Raw genomic sequence first — 22,503 nt, 5'->3', positions numbered from 1 at the left:
TAGACTAGACTATAGACTAGACTATAGACTAGTCTATAGACTAGACTATAGACTAGACTAGACTAGTAGACTAGACTATAGACTAGACTATAGACTAGACTATAGACTAGACTATAGACTAGACTATAGACTAGACTATAGACTAGACTATAGACTAGACTATAGACTAGACTATAGACTAGACTATAGACTAGACTATAGACTAGACTATAGACTAGACTATAGACTAGACTATAGACTAGACTATAGACTAGACTATAGACTAGACTATAGACTAGACTATAGACTAGACTATAGACTAGACTAGACTATGGACTAGACAAGGATATAGATTATACTAAGTTTATAGCTTATGGCTTTTATATTGAAGAGCTTTTATTTATAATACCAATCTCTTGAAACTGACTTCAGCTTTTATAAACTTTAAGTTTCCTAATGTTTTCAAAAAAATATTAAACAAATTCTGTAGAATTAATGAAATCATATCAACAAAATTTTTAGCATTTCTCGTGCAATTTGCTAAGATAATGGAAGGACAGACTACGGACGAAACAATAAAAATCAACAAAATGATTTTATCATCACAATTTTACACTTTAAAAAGCAAGACACAACCCAGCAAACAAAATAACTAGAGAAATGTTTAAAACATTAATAAATTCTTAAGAAAGTTTAAGAAAAAGTTTACTTTTTAATAAGAAAGCTTTCAATATCAAATGTGATCAAAGTTTGCTCTAAAATTTGGGTTTGAGAAAACTTTTTTATTTTATTCCTGCCTTAGAAGTTAAACCTTTTGTTTGCTGGTTAATAAAATTTTTGGAAACTGAGTTAATTGCTGTTGTTTTTGGAGGCATGCTTGGCTGACTAGCTGACTTCATAGCTGACTGAGACATTTATAAATAATGACTTCATTGCAAGTTGAAAAAACAAAAGAATTTCATAATGATATTTAAACGCTCATTTTATAATAATAAATATTTTTTAATGGTTTCTAATTCTAAACTTACAAGTGCAAATCTTTTTTTTTTCGTGTAAACAATTTCTGCTAACCTTATGAATAAATAAAAAATTGCAATATATTTTTTATAAAACATTTGACTGAACAAAAATTTTAAAAGTTTTTCGTTTAATGCCACACCAAACCAAAGATTTTGGCATTTTAAACAAATATAATTTTTTCTTAAAAATTTTCAATACAAACTGGAATTGGAATTGCAAGTTTTTCGCCGAAGGAAACATACCTAAAAAGAGACAAGAAAAACAAAATAAATACAATTAATAAAATGTTTTTAATAGAATTTTATTTTATAATAAAAATTTGTCATTATTTATTTTTAAAAGCTTTTAAATTTCATTTAAAAATAATAAATGATTTTTATGATTTTTAACGTTTCAATTTCAAGGTTAAACTTCACAGTTATAGTTTAATTGTTTTCTTAGCAGAGGAAGTAATTTCTTGTATTTTTTATGTTTTCTAAACCAATATTATGATTTATTTAACTGTTAAACAATTGTGCTTTATGTGGGTTCTAAAGAATCATTATGATTTTCTTAAATCATGTTTTCTGCTTGAAATATTAAAAGGTCAAGTGTTATTTAGATGTTTGTTGAAAGTAATACTTTAATATTTTGGGGGCTTTAATAGGCAATTAAATGAAACATTTTAGGCCAAACTCTAAAACAAAACAATAGGAAATTTTATTAATTTATACTTCCTAGATGATATTGTATTTTAGAGTAAATTATGTAAGCAAAGACGGCACCTTGACTTTTTGATAAATGTTTACAGAAAATAGGTTTTCAGTATAAAAGTCATAAAATATTGCCATTTTTTAAGATTAAGGGTTTCAAAGTGATTTTATGTTTTTAAATAAAACGTATCAATAAATGTGAAATAAAGCTTTTTCAAAAAGCTTTAAGCTTTCACATAAGCTTATGGATTTAAAAAAAAACTTGAAGCTTATTCATAAAACTTAAAGCTCCCTGAACTAGAACAGAACTAGAACAGAATTAGAACAGAACTAGAACAGAACTAGAACAGAATTAGAACAGAACTAGAACAGAACTAGAACAGAACTAGAACAGAACTAGAACAGAACTAGAACAGAACTAGAACAGAACTAGAACAGAACTAGAACAGAACTAGAACAGAACTAGAACAGAACTAGAACAGAACTAGAACAGAACTAGAACAGAACTAGAACAGAACTAGAACAGAACTAGAACAGAACTAGAACAGAACTAGAACAGAACTAGAACAGAACTAGAACAGAACTAGAACAGAACTAGAACAGAACTAGAACAGAACTAGAACAGAACTAGAACAGAACTAGAACAGAACTAGAACAGAACTAGAACAGAACTAGAACAGAACTAGAACAGAACTAGAACAGAACTAGAACAGAACTAGAACAGAACTAGAACAGAACTAGAACAGAACTAGAACAGAACTAGAACAGAACTAGAACAGAACTAGAACAGAACTAGAACAGAACTAGAACAGAACTAGAACAGAACTAGAACAGAACTAGAACAGAACTAGAACAGAACTAGAACAGAACTAGAACAGAACTAGAACAGAACTAGAACAGAACTAGAACAGAACTAGAACAGAACTAGAACAGAACTAGAACAGAACTAGAACAGAACTAGAACAGAACTAGAACAGAACTAGAACAGAACACTAAACTAGAACTGAACTAGACTTGGACAAGAACACATTTCAAGCTTGGAATTAAAATGAAAAGCTTCATTGAAAATAGAGCTTTTAAAAAACTTTTTCAACTTTAAGCTGATAAAATTGTTAAAAAAATTTCTACTGAAACTTTTATTTAAAGAGTTTAAAAAGCTTTTATTATACCCTACACCACTTTAGTGGGGAGGGTATATTGGATTTGTGCTGATGTTTGTAACATACAAAAATATTCGTCCTAGACCCACCTTAAAGTATACCAATCGGCTTAGAATCGTTTTCTGAGTCGATTAAGCTATGTCCGTCTGTCCGTCCGTCCGTCCGTCTGGCTGGCTGGCTGTCCATGTAAACCTTGTGCGCAAGGTACAGGTCGCAATTTTCAAGATAATTGGATGAAATTTGGCACGCACGTTTTATTTGACCCAAGGACGAAGCCTATTGAAAATGGTTAAAATCGGTCCATTATTTCACCTAGCCCCCATACAACAGAACCCCCCGAAAAGCGCTTCTGAGTTCATAATTATGTTAAATATACAGATATATCGATAAAATATGGCACAACTAAGTTTTATAGAAGTCTTGATGACCCTGCCAAATTTCATAAAGATCGGACCACATTTGACCCTAGCTCCCATACAAAGTCCCCTTCAGAAAGTTACTTGAATGTCCCAAATTAACTTATGAACACAAATATCGCGATGAAATTCAGCACAATAAAATATTATGTCAATATAAATATATTCACAAAATTTTATCGGGCTTGGTCCATATTTGCCCCTAGCCCCCATATAAAGCCTCTTTCAGAAAATTAGTTTTTCATCCATAAATTGCTTAAATGTATCGGAACAAGGGAATATTGAAGATAAATGCTTTATTATGAAAAATAAATCACATTTAATATTCATAACTGGTGTAGGGTATCATATGGTCGGTCACGCCCGACTATAATTTCTTACTTGTGTTTTTATTAAAACTTAGAAATTTGAGTAAATCTTGAAGGAATCGTCCTTTAAAAGTAGCAATGACTTGTTTAGTCCTGTGAACATTTATTGCGGCTTAAGCTTTTTGAAGTTTTGTGCCAATTTTAGCTTATAACAGTTTTTTGCAATTAATTTCCTTTAATGTTTCATCTAAAGCGAAATTTAATGTTTGTTTAAAGTTTTCCAATATATAATAGTTTATTATTAAGAAAATATTACGCCAACTTTTATAATTATTAAATATTTAAACTAATTACACGTTTTAAAGTTATTTATTTGAGAAAATTTTAAAGTTTTAATTAAAAACCAAAACAATTGACTCAACTAATAAGAATGCGGAACAAATGACAGCTGAAATCATTTAAAATAAAATATTTCTTAAATAAAATTGAAAGAAAAAAACAGCCAATTAAATAAATTAATGTAGCACTTGTTGCAAATTATAAAGAAACAAATAATAATACAAATAAAAATAATAATAGAGCAAAAGTTAAATAATAAGAAAAAAATACAATTTTAAACAAATACCTAAATGACAGCTTTAAAGCAAAACATAAAAAAACTATCATTTCAAAAACTCTAAACTTTAGCAAATTATTTAAAGCACGTTACTTTTAAACCGAGATTTTTGATTTGAAACACTACGCCCCACAAGTTAAAAAGCACGCATGTGGAGACAACAACAATAAAAACAAGAAAAAAATAAGAGCAATTACTGCTGGAGTACAGAGTATATGATATGTAAACAAAACTTGACTTAGGAGGTAACATAAAATTAAAAACAATAATAGAGTATTCAAAATAAAAACAAAAAAGTCGAGACTTTAAAAGGAGTTGCCAGAGTGTTTAAATAAAAAGGTCAAAAAAATAATTCAAATTTGTAGAATATTACTTCTAAATGTTTTACAATATATCTCCAGTGAAACAGTTTTTGAATATTCAATAATTAGTTTTTTAATATTTACACTACTATGGCAACTCTGTCCATATGACATATTTAACTTTTTCTTAACTTTTGTTTGTTTTAATAGCAGCATTAACTATATTTTTTATTATTTATGAGCTCATATTTACTTTTAAATGGGTGTCAAGTGTTTTAGTTATATTTTTTAAAAGTATTTTACTTATTTGTTGTTGTTATTATTTAGATTTTTTTCCATTATTAAGCTCTTTATAATGAATGGTGTTACGAGTAAAATGTTTTAATACCAACAAGTATTTTGTAAAGCCTAGATCAAGGTAAACATTTAAATGAAAATGTTGTTAAACAATAATTACTAGTTAAAATAAAATTTAATAGAGTATTTAAAAAATCATAATTTAATTGAATATTTTAAATAAAAATTATAATAGAGATGTTGTAAATCAGTTGAGAGGTTAAGAGAGTAATGGAAAATGTCTGAAAAGTTTATTAAAAGTTGAAAAATTTATGCTAGAATATTAGTTATTATGGATGTGAAAAATGTTTAAGCTTTTGCAAGTTTCAAGCTTTAAATTTGAAAGTCTTATGTTTTAAAAAGCTTTTTTAATAAAGATTAATAATAAGCTTTTACACAAAGCTAAAAGCTTTTTATATAAAGCTAAAAGCTTTTTGTACAAAGCTCAAATGTTTTACATTTAGCTTACCGCCTTTAAATTAAAGCTGTTTAAAGCTATCCAAAAATATTACATTATTATTTAAAGCTTTTCAAAAAGCTTTAATTATTAATTAAAGCTTTTTAAAAAGCTTAAATTATTATTTTAAGCTTTTCAAAAAGCTTATAACCTTAACCATTTTCAAATAGCTTAAATTATTATTAAAAGGTTTTTAGAAGCTTATATTATTAATTACAGCTTTTAATTAAAGCTTAAAGAAGTTTCTTTTTTCATAATGCTTAAAGTTTTATAACAATTTTTATAAGTTACAAAAGAAACAAAACGTTCAAAGCTTTTACATAAAGCTTGAAGTTTTGAAATGTATGAATTTCAAATGAGTCAATATTGGTTTCAAAAAGTGTTAAATTTGTAAAAAGCTTAGATTTTTATTTTAGCTTTTAATTAAAGCTTTGAGCTTAAACAAGTTTAAAATTTAAATCTTAAAGCTTTTGAAAATACCCTAAAGTTTTTAAATAAAGCTTAAAGTTTAAATAAGTTTTTTTTCAAAGTTCAAAAATTTAAAGCTCGTTAATTAAATTGCTTAAATCTTTAAGGAGTTCCAAGCTTAAAGTTTCACAAGCTTTTTATAAAAGAATTTACATAAAATTAAATATGAAAACTATAATCTTTTTTTAAGCTTTAGGTTTAAATGGAAAGGTTTTGTAAAAAGCTTAAATTAAATTTTCTAAAGATTTCAATTTAATAATTTAAAAATCTTAATATTTTTAATAGAGCTTTTAATATATAAAATAAATCTTTTAGAAAAGCTTTATAAAGTTTAAAGTTTTTCACGCTCACGTAAAGAATGCTAAATGTTTAAATTCAATCATTTAAAAAGCTTAATATTTTTTAATAGAGCTTTTAATATATCAAAAAAATCTTTTAAAAAAGCTTTATAAAGTTTAAAGTTTTTCAAATTAAACATAAATTTTTTGTAAACTTGTCAGAAAGTTATTTAGTGAACTAAGAAAACGCTTTTTACAAAGCTTTTTTATAAAGCAAAGTAAAAGCTTTTTATATAATGCTAAGTAAAAGCTTTTTATATAAAGCTAAGTAAAAGCTTTTTATATAAAGCTAATTAAAAAAAAACTTTTTTATATAAAGCTAAGTAAAAGCTTTTTATATAAAGCTAATTAAAAAAAAACTTTTTTATATAAAGCTAAGTAAAAGCTTTTTATATAAAGCTAATTAAAAGCTTTGTTATAAAGCTTAACTGTTATAAAGCTTAACGTAACTTAAAAATAAAGTTTGAATGCATGCTAAATGCTTCTTATTTATAAAGCTCGAATTCTGTCTTTTAGGTCGAAATGCTTTTTGTTTACAAAGTTTGAAGGGTAAAAATAAAAGTATAGTTTTAAATAAAGGCTTTTAAGCATAGCTTTTCTAAGTAAAACTTTAAGCTATAAATAAAACTATTAAAATAAGTTTTTAAAAAAAGCTTATCAATAAAAAATAATACTTAAAATTTAAGTTTAAAGTTTTGAAATAAAGCTTAAATTTGTAAAAAAAAACACGAATCTTTTTAAAAAAGCTTAAAGCTTTCAAATAAAGTTTTAAAATAAATTAAACAACCTTAAAATAAAGCTAACGGCTGAAAAGTAAATCTAAAAGTTTCAAGCTTTAGGCTTTAAAATAAGACTTAAAGCTTTTAAATTAAGCTTTAAGATTTTACTGAAATTTCTGCTTGCAAAAATTTTAAAAATCTTTTTTTTTTGTTTAATTGTCTAAAGTTTTTTCATTTAAAATTTATTTCCCCCCTCAAGGCTGCTTCTGTGACATCTGACACAATGTTGTCAGAAAATTGTTTTTATATTTCATTATTTTTACCACTTGACATTGTTGACAAACTAAATGTCAGTTTTAATTGCAATTCTATAGAATTTTTTTTGCTGTCTAACTAAACTTAGTTAAAGTAATTTATCTAAATCTAGCAACAATTAATTGAAATTGTTTACAACAATAAACTGGGGGACAGATAAATTAAGTTTTTGTTTAATAAAATAACTTTATCTTATCATAACAGGGGAGCAGCAGTTAATATCATAAAGATAAAAAAGAAAGCTTTGTCATAAAGATAAAAAGAGTAGCAAATTTTGTGAAATAAAAAAAGGAGAGTGGGAGGGAGAGATGTTTATAAAAAGTTGTTTTTAAAAAATTAACAAGCTTTAGCACAAATTGTTTTGAATTAATAACATGTTTTTAAGAATATTTTGAAATTTTTATTTTTGCTTTAATAGGTTTTTGACAAGTTTTTTGACATTAAAAAAGCTATAAAAATTATATAATTAAAACATTTGAACCCTGACAAAACTTCTTTTGAGATCTTAAAGCATCACAACAGATGCTGTTTGAATAATATTCAAACAGATAAATATTTAATTACGCTTTCATCAATGATTAATTTAACACTGCAAAATAATCGTGTACACAAACCGGCAATGACAGCTTTGAGTGAACAATTTTGTTAATATTTTTTTTTGTTTATTTTCTTTTTGTTTTCAAAATCACTGAAATCGAAAGTGAAACGCCTTCAAAACTTAGTTACAGATGGCAGTGAAGACAATCCCCGTGATCACTCTTTAAAAACACATATTTACAAACTTTGCAATTGTTGGGTGAGTGTGTTGCGAGTGTGTGGATTCAACAGGTTAAATTAAAAAAGATCTTGTTTTCATGAAAGTGTTTAGTTTTTGCACAAAATCTAAATAAAACTTTTAAGTTTTATTTATTTTTTTGTTTTGCTTTGTATGTAAAGCGTGTTAAATGTTTTAAAAACCTTAAGGCGTTTTGTGAGTTGTTCATTTTGTCTTTTTTTTGCTTTAAAACGTTAATAGGTGATTTTGTTACGAGTTTTAAAATTTTTTAAGCCAACATGTAGAGAGTTTAAAGGTTAAATGGTTTTTTTTTGGAGGATTGATTTAAGTCGTTTAAATTGTGGTGTTTGAATAAAAGAGAAAATTGGACAAAGTTTTCTCTGAATGAATAACAGTTCGAATTTCTAAGGTTGCCAATATTTTTCCATCATTTCCCATTAAACTATGTCAAAAAAACCGCCAGATTTAGGTTTTTGCAAAAGCCGCTAGAAAACGTTCTATAGTCTAGTCTATAGTCTAGTCTATAGTCTAGTCTATAGTCTAGTCTATAGTCTAGTCTATAGTCTAGTCTATAGTCTAGTCTATAGTCTAGTCTATAGTCTAGTCTATAGTCTAGTCTATAGTCTAGTCTATAGTCTAGTCTATAGTCTAGTCTATAGTCTAGTCTAGTCTAGTCTAGTCTAGTCTATAGTCTAGTCTATAGTCTAGTCTATAGTCTAGTCTATAGTCTAGTCTATAGTCTAGTCTATAGTCTAGTCTATAGTCTAGTCTATAGTCTAGTCTATAGTCTAGTCTATAGTCTAGTCTATAGTCTAGTCTATAGTCTAGTCTATAGTCTAGTCTATAGTCTAGTCTATAGTCTAGTCTATAGTCTAGTCTATAGTCTAGTCTATAGTCTAGTCTATAGTCTAGTCTATAGTCTAGTCTATAGTCTAGTCTATAGTCTAGTCTATAGTCTAGTCTATAGTCTAGTCTATAGTCTAGTCTATAGTCTAGTCTATAGTCTAGTCTATAGTCTAGTCTATAGTCTAGTCTATAGTCTAGTCTATAGTCTAGTCTATAGTCTAGTCTATAGTCTAGTCTATAGTCTAGTCTATAGTCTAGTCTATAGTCTAGTCTATAGTCTAGTCTATAGTCTAGTCTATAGTCTAGTCTATAGTCTAGTCTATAGTCTAGTCTATAGTCTAGTCTATAGTCTAGTCTATAGTCTAGTCTATAGTCTAGTCTATAGTCTAGTCTATAGTCTAGTCTATAGTCTAGTCTATAGTCTAGTCTATAGTCTAGTCTATAGTCTAGTCTATAGTCTAGTCTATAGTCTAGTCTATAGTCTAGTCTATAGTCTAGTCTATAGTCTAGTCTATAGTCTAGTCTATAGTCTAGTCTATAGTCTAGTCTATAGTCTAGTCTATAGTCTAGTCTATAGTCTAGTCTATAGTCTAGTCTATAGTCTAGTCTAGTCTATAGTCTAGTCTATAGTCTAGTCTATAGTCTAGTCTATAGTCTAGTCTATAGTCTAGTCTATAGTCTAGTCTATAGTCTAGTCTATAGTCTAGTCTATAGTCTAGTCTATAGTCTAGTTTATAGTCTAGTCTATAGTCTAGTCTATAGTCTAGTCTAAAGTCTAGTCTATTGTCTAGTCTATAGTTTAGTCTATAGCCTAACTAGTTGGTCTTAGTTGGTCAGAGGTTGAAGATGTCTTTTGGGGTTAGCAGCCAAGATCATAGCTATGGGTGTTGGGCAGTTACATAAGATTTGTTCTGAGGTTTCATCTTGCAGGCCACAGAATCTGCATAGGTTCATTGAAGAGTTGCCTAGAATGAATTGATGGTATCCTTTGTTATAGTGGGCAGGACAGTCTCGATATTCTAGAAGTGGTGATATTTGACCACCTGAGTTCCGTGTTACTCAAAGCCCAGTTATCTATAAATTTTGATAAGGTCACCAGAGGAGTGTGAATATCTCTTTTGCACAAAAGTTAAGTCTAGGGACTACCCTTTGGTTGAGCATTCATAAGATATTTCATTTCCAATCATCCAATCCAATCATCCTTTGTCGGTATTCTGTTCTTAAATGATCTTCTAAAAAGTGTCTCAAAATCTTCTATTTCACTTTCAACATTTCGAATTTCTCAACTTCATAAAAATTATTAAATTTGCTTTCTTTTTTTAATTTTTCTCTTTTTTTTGGAGACATATTTGTTAATTCAAAGTTCGATTTTTGATTTGTTTTGTCATAATTATTAGAAAAATTAACTTTTCACCTTTTTTGACTGAAATGTTTAAAATACCAAACACGTTTAATTAGTTAACATTTAAAATAACTAAAGCTTTGGTAAGTAAATTATTACAAACCTGACCTAAGTTAACCTTAAATGACATATGGGGGGGAGAGAGAAGAAAGAGAGAAGTTCAATATTGTTGGGACTTATAGTTATTAGCTTCATAAATATGCATGAGAGGTTAAAAAGACCGCCTTAATATCCATTTCCAAAAAAAAAAAAACGTTTTCACTTTCTTTCGTTATCAAAAATCATAAAGACACAACAACAACAAAAAAAGCCAACAATGTAAAAAAGACTACAATAAAACAACATCAAACATCTTTTTTACACTAAAACTAATGACTACAGCTATATGGTAAAAAAAAACGTGGTATCTATACAATTTGTATAATTTACTACCAATACCAAAGTATCTATAAGACTGTGATTGGGGACGCGTTAGTTTTGGAAAATATACGAATTGATAATAAAACTGCTATTTTTTTTTCGGGGTGATGTAAAAAATATAAATCCAAATAGTGACCGGATGGTGGTGTTATGTATCTTATAGATATTTATACTTATTTAGTGAATTCAAGTGTATTTGAATGAATGAATGACTAAGTTAAGAGTGTGTAAAAGTTTTTATTTTTTTAGGCTCGTTGTCTGTCTGTCTGTCTTTTATTATATTGCTTTCTTATTGAAAATGAAAGTGAAATTAAAATAAAAATTGAATTTAAATAAATTACAAATGTTTAACAGCAAACAACAACAACAACAAAATTGAAACAAGAAAAACTAATTGTAAATTTTTAGTTATGTATAAATTAATGTTTGTATTCAAATAATATTCAATGATTTGTATAAAAAATTTTACTTTAAATACAGGGTTTATGCATTTTTTTTTAAATTATATATCACTTTATTTAAAGTGAATTTTTGATTTGATCGATCATTTTTATAAATCAAAATGAAATATTTTTTTGTGAGTAACTAACATAGGTGTGTTTTGTGGTTAAAAATATTTTATTAAATGAGTCAAAATTATTAAATAAGACATGCATTACTCCAATAGATTTTTTTTTAATTTTCCTATAATTTTTAAGTTTAATTTAAAAAAATATCACATTTTTTATACTTTTTTCACCAAAATTTAGAGATGTTATCATGTTCGAATATGTCATCCCTCTTAATTTCCAAAAAAGTAGATTTTTGGGCAATGTTCGAAATTTCGAACATAATTTCGAAATTCTAAAAATTATCTCAAAATGTTCCCTTATAGTTAAACAATATAAATATCATAACAGTTTTATAGTTCCTTAATATTTTCAAGGGTTTTGGGACATTCGAACATGAAAATTTCTTTAAAGAAATCGATTGTTTTAAATTTTTTTATATAAACTTGAAATTTTTAGTCAAAAATAAAGCATTTAATCATTGTTTAATAACTTATCGACTAAAATTTACCAAAATAAGCTTTTTGGATCATGTTCGAAAATTCGAAATTAATTTCGAAATTCCATTTTGCGGCAGATTTTGTTATACAAACTTGAAATATTAGTTTAAAACTAACGATTTTATCATTGTTAAATACGTAAACCATTAAAATTTACCAAAATAAACATTTCCGATCATGTTCGAAAATTGTAAATTAATTTCGAAATACCATTTTTCTGGCAGATTTTGTTATTTAAACTTGAAATTTTAGTTTGAAAATAACGATTTTATCATTATTGAATACCTTATCCCTTAAAATTTACCAAAATAAGCATTTCCGATCATGTTCGTAAATTCGAAATTCTTTTTTTCGGCAGATTTTGCTATTAAACTAAAATAAGCTTTTTGTGTCATGTTCGAAAATTCGAAATTAATTTCGAAATTCTTTTTTTCGGCAGATTTTGTTATTTAAACTTAACATTTTTAGTTTAAAACTAACGATTATATTATTGTTAAATTCCTTATTCTCTAAAATTTAACAAAATAAGCTTTTTGGGTTATGTTCGAAAATTCGAAATTGATTTGGAAGTTTCATTTTCCAGCAGATTTTGCTATTTAAACTTAAATTTTTAGTTTAAAACGAACGATTTTATCATTATTGAAAACCTTATCAATTAAAATTTACCAAAATAAACTTTTTGGGTCATGTTCGAAAATTCGAAATTGCATTTTCCGACAGATTTTGTTATTCAAACTTGAAATTTTAGTTTAAAATTAAAGATTTTATCATTGTTAAATACGTAAACCATTAAAATTTACCAAAATAAGCTTCTTGGATCATGTTCGAAAATTCGAAATTAATTTCAAAAATTTTTTTTTGGCAGATTTTGTTATTTAAACTTGAAATTTTAGTTTAAAACTAACGATTTTATCATTGCTAAATACTTAAACCATTAAAATTACCAAAATAAACATATCAGATCAGTTCGAAAATTCGAAATTAATTTCGAAATTCCATTTTTCTGGCAGATTTTGTTATTTAAACTTGAAATTTTCAGTCGAAAATAAACTATTTAGTCATCGTTTAATAATTTATCCCTTAAAATTTACCAACATAAGCTTTTTGGGTCATGTTCGAAAATTCGAAGTTAATTTCGAAATTTTATTTTTGCCAGATTTTGTTATTTAAACTTTAAATTTTAGTTTAAAACTAACGTTTTTATTATTATCAAATACCTTATTCTCTAAATTTTACCAAAATAAGCTTTTTGGGTCATGTTCGAAAATTCGTTAATTTCGAGAATTCGTTAATTTCGAAATTCGTAAAATCATTAAATTTTTAAACATTTTCCTGAAATTTTTGACTTTCGAACAAAAAAATTTCTTGTTTTTAGTTAATTTTCGAAAATTCGAAGTTAATTTCGAAATTCTCTAAACGATCACAAACTGTTGCTCTACTGCTGTAACATATAAATATGATAAAGATTTCAAAGTTTAACAACTTTTCGGCACAATTTTTTGATATTCGAACATTAAAAATTTTAATAAATTCCATTTTTCTTAAATTTTTACAATTCAAACTTGAATTTTTTTTATCAAAATTAAAGATTTTATAACTTTTTTTGTGTATTTGAAAAAAATCCAATAAATTTTCGTTTATTGTCTTTTGGCATTTTCCTCTAATAAATTTTATTTAAAGTTGAACAAAAAACTCCGAAAAAAACTTTATTGATGAGGGTCAAGACAAGTCATTGAAAAACTTGTTAATATATATGAAAATCGTGACATGATGTATAAACAAATTGTTAAACTTTTTTTCTTAAACAAATTTGGTCAAAAACACATTAATGAACTTGTTAAAATGGAAAATTTGCCAAAAAAACGCACCATTTTTTTGCTGTTTTTTTTTTAACACATTTATCAGTTTTTTATATAATTTTTATTTTTAAAGATTATTTTTATTGTTGTTGTTTTTTTTTAAATCTCAATTAAAAGTCCGCTAATTTTTTCTCCAAAACGTCCTCTAATTTAAAAGGTTTTTATTTAACTAAATTTTAATTATACTTTGTTTAAAAAAATTTAGAAGATTTTAATTTTAATTTATTTAAACTTGAAAAACGTATCAACATTTAAAAACCATACATTATTAACAAAACAGGTTAAGTCTTATATGTACAAATTATAAAAAGTCTCTAACAAAAAGTCCAAAAAGTAAAAAGCCTTACAGTTTCTTTGTTTTATAAAATTTTTCTATTATAAACTTTAAAATTTGTTTTAAGATTTGTTTATATTCTTAAAGAAATTTAACTGATTTTAATTATAATAAATATGTGTTTAATTTATTTTGCTTCTAAGTGTTTCTTTTGTCTGTGCATACCCTGCTATCAGTCACACTTGTGTAAATAAACAATTTTTTTTTTATTTCATAAAAAATTTCTTTAACATTTTTTGTTTTGTTTTGTGTTTTTAGCAAAGTAGTTTATTTGTTTAAATAAAATTATTTTATAATTTATCATAAGGTGTAGTAGACGTAGATAAATTCTTGAAAAACTAATTCATTTAACAAAAACAACAGATTAAAAGTGACTTAAATATAAATATGAATTAAAACGAAAATATTCAACAAAATGTTAAAAATACTGAGCAGTTAAATTTATGGTCAGACTATAGGCCAGATAATAGACCAGGCTCTGAACCAGAATATACACCAGATCATTTTGCAGACTAGAGTCCAGACTACGGAACTTGATAAAATCTAGACTATAAACTGATTAAAATTCAGACTATGACTCTATACTAGACTCTAGTCTATTCTATAGGCTAGTCTATAGTGTAGCCTATAGTGTAGTCTATAGTGTAGTCTATAGTGTAGTCTATAGTGTAGTCTATAGTGTAGTCTATAGTGTAGTCTATAGTGTAGTCTATAGTGTAGTCTATAGTGTAGTCTATAGTGTAGTCTATAGTGTAGTCTATAGTGTAGTCTATAGTGTAGTCTATAGTGTAGTCTATACTCTAGTCTATAGTCTAGTCTATAGTCTAGTCTAGTCTAGTCTAGTCTATAGTCTAGTCTATAGTCTAGTCTATAGTCTAGTCTATAGTCTAGTCTATAGTCTATAGTCCAGTCTATAGTCTAGTCAATAATCTAGTCCATAATCTAGTCGATAATCTAGTCTATAGTCTAGTCTATAGTCTAGTCTATAGTCTAGTCTATAGTCTAGTCTATAGTACAGTCTATAGTCTAGTCTATAGTCTAGTCTATAGTATAGTCTATAGTCTAGTCTATAGTCTAGTCTACAGTCTAGTCTATAGTCTAGTCTATAGTCTAGTCTATAGTCTAGTCTATAGTCTAGTCTATAGTCTAGTCTAGTCTATAGTCTAGTCTAGTCTATAGTCTAGTCTATAGTCCAGTCTATAGTCTAGTCTATAGTCTAGTCTATAGTCTAGTCTATAGTCTAGTCTATAGTCTAGTCTATAGTCTAGTCTATAGTCTAGTCTATAGTCTAGTCTATAGTCTAGTCTATAGTATATAGTCTAGTCTATAGTCTAGTCTATAGTCTAGTCTATAGTCTAGTCTATAGTCTAGTCTATAGTCTAGTCTATAGTCTAGTCTATAGTCTATATTCTAGTCTATAATCTAGTCTATAGTCTAGCCTATAGTCTAGTCTATAATCTAGTCTATAGTCTAGTCTATAGTTTAGTCTATAACCTAGTGTAGTCTTTAGTGTTGTCTATGGTCAAGTCTAATCTAGTCTATATTCTAGTCCATAGCTTAGTGTATAGTCTAGTCTATAATGTAATCTCTTTATATTATAGTCTACGGTCTAGTCTATTCTAGTTTGTAGTCCAACCTGTATAGTAGTAAAGCATAGTCGATAGTCTAGTCTTTACTATCTTTTTATAATTTCTGTCATTATTAAAATCTCTATTTTCTTTTTCATTTCAGCTACTAACTGCTTAACAAGGTGAGTGTTGTCAAATTCCTTCAATAAAAATTCATTTTTTTTTAAGATTTTTATAACAAATTTTAAACTAATTTATTGGCCATAATTTGTTTATAGCAATTTTTATAGCCTGGATATCCTTTTTCCCAGCCTTAACTGATAAAAATATAATTAATTAGATTATTTACTGTCCCAGCCTTGTTTTTCCAGCCATAAAATCATGTATTTTTCAACAATTTTTATTGTTTTTTTTTATAAAATTGTGGAAACAAGTTGTCATATTTCATTAACGCAATTGAATTTAATAAATTCAAGTGATAATTATAAATGAAAAGTTAAAACATAAAATACTACTTAAAATTGTGGCAAAACTTGTATTAAAATGAAAAATTATTTTAAAGAAAAAATTGAAAGAAAAAAACTGGTAATAATTTGAAAACTAACGGTAAACAACTAATTAACCTTGAGAAAAAATTATGTCTAAATTGAATGCATTTTTGCATTCAAATGACAAAAATTTTCCATATAACAATTTCAATATTAAGTTGAGTATTATTAACTTGATCTGGTTTTGTGTTTTGGGTTTGAGATTAAGCAATCATTTTTAATTTTCATAAGAATCTTGTTTTTTTACTTAAAGAATCTAAAAAAAAAATCTAAATGTAATTGATATCAAGAGAAAAATATTTGGTATCTCTTAACAATTGTGGTTTTAATATTTAATATGGAAATCCCACAATAGTTTTGCCACAAATTTGGTCATACTAATATTACAGCTACAAACAGTAGCTGTTATTTAATATTTAAACAAAACAAAAAAAAAAAAAAAATATATGAAAAAATTTAAAACTTAATTTTATTTTTTTCCAGGGAAACACTTTTCCTCTTACTATTTATATTTTATAAAATTTTCTCTGTTAAACTATTTATTTATATAATTTTGCTTTACTTTTGCTATTATTTTTCTTCAGAAAAACACAAAACTGTGTCATAAAACTTTTCAAATCGTTTAACAAAAAAAAGTAGGTGTAATTGATTATGTTTTTTTTCTCTTTTACTTTTAACCAGGTTTATTAACAAAATTTATTTTTTTATTTATTTATTATCGTTTATAAACAATTAAAACAATTTATTAACATGATTGATTATACAGGTTACGTATCTCGTTAACATTTATTCCCGTTTATTTATGGCAACTAACATTTAAGGATATAAACAATTTGAAAGATATAAATACCGTTATAATTTATGTAATATGAAGGCATTTTATTAAAAAAAATTAAAATATTTAGTTGAAAAAAAAAAAAAAATATGTCACAAAATGAAAGGAAAAAGTAATAGACCAAACTATAGTACAGAGTATAGACAAGGATGAAGTAGATCAGACTGTAGTTGAAACCCAGACTAAAGTCGAGACTAGAGACCAGACTAAAGTCGAGACTAGAGACCAGACTATAGTCGATATATGCCAGAGTATTATCAAAATCATAGACCAGACTATAATCGAGACCTTAGAACAGACTATAAACCAGACTATAGTCGAGACCATAAACTAGACTATACCCCTAAATATAGTCGAGACTATAGACCAGACTATTGACGCGAGTATAGACCAGACTTTAGTCGAGACTGTAGACCAGACTATAGTCTATACTATAGACCAGACTGGGTCGAGACTATAAACCATAATACAGGCGTGACTATTGTCGAGACTAAAGACCAGACTATACGCGAAGCTATAAAGTAGAGTCGAGATTAAAGACCAGATTATAGCGAAAGATATAGACCAAACTATAGTAGAGACTAAAGATCAGACCAGACCATAGCAGAGACTATAGACCAAAATGTAGTCGACTATAGTAGACTATAATAGAGACTATAGTACAGACTAAAATCCAGGCTATAGTAGAGACTACAGTCCAGACTATTGCAGAGACTATAGTCCAGACTGTAGTAGAGACTATAGTCAAGACTATAGTAGAGATTATAGTCAATACTATAGTAGAGACTATAGTCAAGACTATAGTAGAGACTATAGTTGAGACTATAGTAGAGACTATTGTCCAGACTATAGTAGAGAGTATAGTCTAGACTATAGTAGAGACTATAGACCAGACTATAGTAAAGACTATAGTCTAGACTATAGTAAAGACTATAGTTCAGACTTTAGTAGAGACTATAATCCAGATTATAGTAGAGACTATAGTCCAGGCTATAGTAGAGACTATAGTCCAGACTATAGTAAAGACTATAGTCCAGACTATAGTAGAGACTATAGACCTTACTATAGTAGAGATTATAGTCCAGACCATAGTAGAGACTATAATAGAAACTATAGTTCAGACTATAGTCCAGACTATATAGAGACTATAGTCCACACTATAGTAGAAACTACAGTCCAGACTATAGTAGAAACTACAGTCCAGACTATAGTAGAGACTATAGTCCAGACTATAGTAGAGACTATAGTCCAGACTATAGTAGAGACTATAGTCCAGACTATAGTAGAGACTATAGTCCAGACTATAGTAGAGACTATAGTCCAGACTATAATAGAGACTATAGTAGAAACTATAGTCCAAACTATAATTGAGACTATAGTCCATACTATAGTAGAGACTATAGTCCAGACTATAGTAGGGGCTTTAGTCCAGACAAGAGTAGAGACTATAGTCCAGACTATAGTAGAGACTATAATAGAGACTCTAGGGGGCTTTAGTCCAAACTATAGTAGAGACTATAGTCCAGACTATAGTAGAGACTATAGTCCAGACTACAGTAGAGACTATAATAGAGACTATAGGGGGCTTTAGTTCAGACTAGAGTAGAGACTATAATCCAGACTATAGTAGAGACTATAGTCCAGACTATAGTAGAGACTATAGTCCAGACTATAGTAGAGACTATAGTCCAGACTATAGTAGAGACTATAGTCCTGATTATAGTAGAGACTGTAGTCCAGACTATAGTAGAGGCTATAGTCCAGACAATAGTAGAGACTAGAGCCCGGATTATAAAAGTGTCTGGTCTATCGCCTCGACTAAAGTATTAACTATAGTCTGGTCTATGGTAACGACTATAATCTGTTTTATTCACCAGACTATATTTGAGAATATGGACAAGATTTATAGTCGAAACTGTGTACCAGGTTTTCGTTTTAATAGTTGTAGCCATCAGTATAGCTTTAGTTTTAAAGATTATTCTCTTGACTATAATCTAAACAAAAGTCAAGACTCTAAACGAGATTAAAGTCAAGACCATATTCAAGATAAAACAAATCCATTTGCTGCTTTTGCTGCAGCCTTGTCGCTTTAATTGTAATTTTAACATTTTATATTCAGTTTACATTTTGAACTTTTTTTTATAACTGCGAATGTGATCGTATTGTAACAATGAACTTTTTTATTATAAGAGGTTGTGGTCATGCCTTATTTTTGTTGTTTTATGTTGTTTTTATTTCTTATATATTGTTTCGCTGTTTTTATGATAAAAAAATTAAGGTTTTGCTCCTAAATCACTTTAGAGACATGAGCATGTTTATAGTGCAAGTAATTGTGTGTCCACGTAATCGCTGAACAGTGCAAAATTTATGATATGTTGGGGTAACAATTTTTTTTATTTTATATTGTTTTGGTGTTTTGATTTCCAAGTTGTGAAAAAAAGTTTTTTTTGGCAAAATTTCGAGACTTATTGGAATTTAACAAGATTTAATTATTGAGTTTTCTTTTTTTTGAAATAAATGCATTATGTATTTAAAGTCTACTTTTTATATAAACGTTAAGTGATTTAAACATTTAATTGCGTTTGATTTTTTGAATTGAAAAGTAGTAGCAAAACTGTCTCTAAATGTGATGATAACCATTGGCTACTCCCCAAATTGTTGTTATTTTTTTTTTCTCAAACATGAGGCCTGAGACATTTATGTCTAGTTTTTTGTTTGTTAATTGATAGACAACGATAGACAGACAGACCGGCTTGTCCTACTAAATATTTATTTTTAAATTATTTTTTGGCTAACAGCAAATGTAAGTCAATGTTTTATTACTAGTAGTAAGTTAAAAGCCAACTTTTATTTCCAATCAAATTGTTTATATTTAAGTATTTTGAGAGAGAGAAAAAAAAAAAAAAAAGAAATTGTTAGTTTATTAGACAAGTTTAATGAGATTCATTTCTAAGCTTAATTTTCTATCATGATTTATTGTTATACATTGTCTCTCTCATCTCCAGCTGCTAGAGGTAGTTTCATTTTAAGTAAGCATTTCTGTTTGCTTTTAATGATTATTTTTTTGGTTATTAGTTCGTGTTTGGGAATTTTGTCTATATATTTTTTTATGGTATTAATTATTATTTTACCGCCTCATTATGTAAATTATGTTATAAATATAAAATATATATATATTTTTTATATTTTTTATTAATTAAAACAGTGTAAAATTATGTATGAATTTTTTAAGCATTAAAAATTTATTTAAGTTCATTAAAAAATTAAAAAAATAAAAGTGATAAAATTTTTTTTTGGGGAATTTGTGAAACATAATTGAGTGAAAAAATATATAATATGCAAATTTTTCAAAAATATTTTAGTAAAAAGTGTGACGCACTAAAAATTAAAGAAAAGACCAAAATGTAAAAATGAGATCAGACTATAGAGCAGACTATAAGATAGACTTTAGTGCAGACTTTAAACAAGATTGTAGAACAGACTATATACCAGACTATAGAATAGACTAGAGGCCAGAATTGTCTATAGTCACGACTATAGATCAGTCTTTAGTCAAGTCTATGGAACAGACTATAGACCAGTCTTAAGTCAAGACTATAGATCAGTCTATAGTCATGACTATAGATCAGTTTCAGTTACGACTATAGATCAGTTTCAGTCACGACTGTAGACCAATCTATTGTCAAGACTATAGATAAGTCTATATTCAAGACTATAGATCAGTCTATAGTCAGTCTATAGTCAGTCTATAGTCCAGACTATAGATCAGTCTATGTTCCAGACTTTAGATCAGTCTACAGTCCAGACTATAGATCAGTCTACAGTCCAGACTATAGATCAGTCTATAGTCCAGACTATAGATCAGTCTATAGCCAATACTATACATAGATCAATCTATAGCCATGACTATAGATCAATCTATGGTCCAGACTATAGGTCAGTCTTTAGTCATGACTATAGGCCAGTCTATAGTACAGAAAATAGATCATTCAATAGTGTAGACTATAGATCAGTCTATAGTATAGACTATAGATCAGTATATAGTCAACACTATAGATCAGTCTATAGTCAAGACTATAGATCAATCTATAGCCAAGACTATAGATCAATCTATAGCCATGACTATAGATCAATCTATGGTCCAGATTATAGATCAGTCTATAATCAAGACTATAGATCAGTCTATAGTCTAGACTATAGATCAGTCTATTGCACACACTATAGATCAGTCTATAGTACACACTATAGATCAGTCTAGAGTACAGACTATAGATCAGTCTATAGTACAGACTATAGATCAGTCTATAGTACAAACTATAGATCAGTCTATAATCAAGACTATATGATATATGATCAGTCTATAGTCTTGACTATTGATCAGTCTATAGTCAAGACTATAGATCAGCCTATAGTACAGACTGTAGATCAGTCTATAGTCAAGACTATAGATCACTCTATAGTCAAGACTATATATCAGTTTATAGTCAAGACTATAGAGCAGTCTATAGTCAAGGCAATAGATCTGTCTGTAGTCAAGACTATAGATCTGTCTATAGTCAAGACTATAGGTCAGTCTATAGTCAAGACTATAGATCAGTCTGTAGTCTAGACTATAGATCAGTCTATAGTCCATACTATAGATTTGTCTATAGTGCAGACTATAGACTAGTCTATAGTCCAGACTATAGTCAACACTATACATCAGTCTATAGTCCAGACTAAAGACTAGTCTATAGTCCAGACTATAGTCAACACTATACTTCAGTCTATAGTCCAGACTATAGATCAGTCTATAGACCAGTCTGTATTCCGGACTACAGATCAGTCTATTGTCTACAATACAGATCAGTCTATTATCTAGACTACAGATCAGTCTATAGTCCAGATCAATATATAGTCTTTACTGTAGACTATACTTTAGTAAAACTTTAGATCAGTCTACTGATCAGTCTTTAGTCCATCCAAAGCTTATAGCAACCACACAAGTCTATACTTTGAAGTAGACTAGTGTCAATATTGAAATCAAATTTATGGTTTCTTTTTTTTTTATTAAATTCCCATCTGGTTTTAATCAATTATACAATTATTTCTTTTGTCAAAACACATGCCAAAAAAAAAATATCAGAAAATTCCTGTTGCCGCATACATTGTTTTGTCTACAAACTTGATTTTTTTCAGGTTTATTTGTTTAGTTAATTTGCATGTGTAATTTTTTTTTTTTTTATATGATAACAAAATAAAAATATGAGATTTGGTTTGCCTTTCTTTCAAAACACTCTCGCTATATAATAACTGCGTCATAATGTGGTCTATGCAGGAAGCGGAAGGTTTTTATAATGAAAATTTTGAAAAAACCATATTGATGTAAAGTTAAAAAAGGGGGGTTTATAAAGAAATTGTTTTTTAATTTGTTTTAACTAAATTAGTTAAATATAGTTTAGTGGAGTAATTTAAATGAAGTGTTTAGAAACTTGTTTAACTTTTAGTTTTAGATATAAATTAATTAATTTATCCATTTGGCATAAATTAGAAAATCATTAACTAATAAATTTTATTAATATTTTTTAGAAATTTTCTCTTTTAAAATTTTGCATATTAAATTGCATAATTAATTTCTTATAGTTTTAGTTTTGTTTTTTTTTTTAATTTTTATAGTATTTTTGTCACTAATTTATGTTGCCTGCAATGTTACAAAAATTTCACGTTCTATTAATTTGTTTAGTTACATCAATGCTTTTTTTT

General features: G+C 27.4%; 2 protein-coding genes across 2 annotated transcripts in view; one reads left to right on the top strand and one right to left on the bottom strand.

The window, feature by feature from the left end:
• LOC119601520 (pre-rRNA-processing protein esf1) overlaps window positions 1-22,503 on the top strand; it is a 168,517-nt gene that overhangs the window by 31,957 nt on the left and 114,057 nt on the right. The window contains exon 3 of the transcript XR_005231240.1: window positions 15,542-15,560. The gene's annotated coding sequence lies outside the window, so the exon portion shown is untranslated. The remainder of the gene's footprint in view (window positions 1-15,541; window positions 15,561-22,503) is intronic.
• The window catches only part of LOC119601511 (disheveled-associated activator of morphogenesis 1), a 62,564-nt gene that overhangs the window by 27,148 nt on the left and 12,913 nt on the right, over window positions 1-22,503 (bottom strand). The window lies entirely within an intron of this gene.

This window comes from Lucilia sericata, unplaced genomic scaffold (assembly GCF_015586225.1).
Source record: "Lucilia sericata isolate MDLA Ls3-8-SP2 unplaced genomic scaffold, ASM1558622v1 Contig000006F_arrow, whole genome shotgun sequence".
In the NCBI taxonomy this organism is placed as follows: domain Eukaryota; kingdom Metazoa; phylum Arthropoda; class Insecta; order Diptera; family Calliphoridae; genus Lucilia; species Lucilia sericata.
The sequence above is the reverse complement of the archived record's forward strand: the minus strand, read 5'-3'. Positions and strand labels throughout refer to the sequence as shown.